This window comes from Montipora foliosa, unplaced genomic scaffold (assembly GCF_036669935.1).
Source record: "Montipora foliosa isolate CH-2021 unplaced genomic scaffold, ASM3666993v2 scaffold_420, whole genome shotgun sequence".
NCBI classification, from domain to species: Eukaryota; Metazoa; Cnidaria; class Anthozoa; order Scleractinia; family Acroporidae; genus Montipora; species Montipora foliosa.
Genome location: NW_027179724.1, coordinates 646,872 through 649,371, shown reverse-complemented (window position 1 = coordinate 649,371; position 2,500 = coordinate 646,872). Strand labels below are relative to the sequence as shown.

Below are 2,500 nucleotides of genomic sequence, written 5' to 3'. Positions count from 1 at the left end.
CCTTTCCGTATGCTTATTTTCCAGATGAGCCATTTTTCCAGATTTGAGCCATTTTTCAATTTCTCGGTTGTCAACGGTATAATAAATTCCCAGGGCTAGAGAAGTAATTCTCAGGAGCCACCAATCTGAGTCAAATATTCCTACACAAAATGTTCCCACGGTCACATTTCCACATCAGAATCAATTCACGAAGATTGAACTTTTATCTCAACCCATCATCAACGCAATAGCAGTCCTGCAAGCGACCTCAGGCAGTAAAATTGCATTCAATCAGGCAAATAACCACACAAGAAGGAAGAAAGTCACCACAATAAAGTACAGCTTTTTTATTGAAAACTTTTTTGTGTAAATATCTTTTTCAGTTTGTTATCAAGATTCTCATACAAATCCTTATATTTTTTTACCCTCCGACCTTGGGCGGCCTGTGGCCCCACACACCATGACCGAGGCTCAAATATCTTTCAGGTTATCAAGCCTTAACACTAATTAGGCAAATAAACAATACCCTACAAGAACAAAATTTATTTCCATGTTAATTCCTTGAAGGCTTGAAAACTACAGTTACGATCACGAACAGCTACTGATAGAATACTAAACTTTTGAAAATGAGCGCTTTGACTTAAAAACTGGGAGCAACTTCAGAATACCCGGCCATGATTGCGTGACATTGAACGCTTGCTCCTGCAGTCCCGCACTCCCGCAGTGGCGAAAAATGAATATTTATTTAAATGGCTATAGAACTATTGCTCCCGCAGTCCCGCACTCCCGCAGTGGCGAAAAATTAATATTAAATGGCTATAGAACTATTGCTCCTGCAGTAATGCACTCCTGCAGTGGTGAAAAATTAATATTAAATGGCTATAGAACTAGTGCTCCCGCAGTCCCGCACTCCCGCAGTCCCACAGTCGAAAAAACTGAATATTAAATGGCTATAGAACTAGTGCTCCTGCAGTCCCGCACTTCCGCAGTGGAAAAAAATGAATATTAAATGGCTAATCACTGAAACGAGTGCTTAGGCTTAATCAGTAAACGAGTGCTTTCTTCTTCACACAATCTCGTGAAAAAGTGTAGTTAACAGAAGCTTAAAATGAAAGCTAAAATTCTACGAGAGTGCTTAGGCCTAATCACTGAAACGAGCCAAGGCTGTTGCCTAACAGGAGCCCGGTAGCCTGGGGCTCCCAAAGAATAGCTCTGGGCTCCTTAATTTTTCACAGCAACACCTTTCACTTCATATGTTGGGCTCCTAAGTTCTCAGCGTTTAGCTGTGAGGGCCCCTTTAAAATTTTCTTAGGCAGCAGCCTTGCAAGCACTTAGGCCTATTGCCTGAGGGGACTTTAATGTCACGCAATCGTGACCTACTGCGGGACTGCGGGACTGCGGGAGACCCTTCTTAAGTATTTCTATTTTGTTTCAATATGCAAATATTTATTGACTGCGGGACTACGGGAGCAGGCATTTAATGTCACGCAATTGTGGCCGGGTATTCTGAAGTTTAGCCAAAAACTGTTTATCGTGCCGGTCATTTAGTGATTTGAAAACCATCATGGGCTGCTGGTCACGAGCAGCCATTATCATTTCTGAGAAGGAGACAGGCCCACAAAGTTATAACAATACGAAAACTTCCAAGAGACTGGTTTATCACTTAAAATGCAGCAAAGAAAAAACATTCTTACCTTCTGTAAGGGAGCTTTTGCTCACAACAGATCGAAATAATTCTAAGCACGTCGGGACCGATTGTCGGGACCCACTTCGCTTAAATCAAGGAATGCTCATTCTGTCCAGCGGATTTGACAGAGGAGAAGATAAGTATGTCATGTATGGGAAATTTCATTGTCCCGGGCAAACATATTCACTACTTTTATTGCCGGTTTTCACTGTCACACCATCATCAAAACCATTCAACAAATAAAGACAAGAATCAAAGAGATAAAAAAAGACTAATATTCGAACAGTCTCGCAAAGGTTCATGTCTGTGCGATGTTTAGTGCGGGAGATACTCGAAGAAATGTTTTACTCAAATTTATAGGGCTTTTTGTATGGAGTGGCCATGTTTGTGTTCCTCTGATAAGCACAAATATGGTAGCCGGAAACTAACAAAAACATATGTCATCGAGTTTTGCTATGAAAAGCCTGTAGTCGTCTTCTGAGGGCTCATAAACATCTATATGAGTATTTATTGTCATACAAAGACTGGTTAGATTGCAAAATCTCAGCAGATAGGTCACTTTTTTAACCTACGTGACAACATCCTCGGCCGCCATTTTGATATCGTGTCACGCAAAAGCTTAGAAATTCAACCTTGCCTTATCACAAGACGAAAAACCCTATGAAACTGCAAATTTGTGAAACGATAAGTCTTCACCTGCTCTAATAACTAACTAAACTAAAATCTCAAAAGGATTTTAAATAATTCTTTATTTTTTAATTTTGATGACGTCACGTGAAATCCAAGAATTACTATTGGCTGGTGGCGGATGAAACTCCACCACCAGCCACCGAC

The 2,500-nt window shown here is 40.7% G+C and overlaps 1 pseudogene; it reads right to left on the bottom strand.

Annotated features, from left to right (window-relative positions):
- LOC137988545 (zinc finger protein 709-like) overlaps positions 1-1,763 on the bottom strand; it is a 7,279-nt pseudogene extending 5,516 nt beyond the window's left edge.
- Positions 1,764-2,500: the final 737 nt, after the last annotated feature.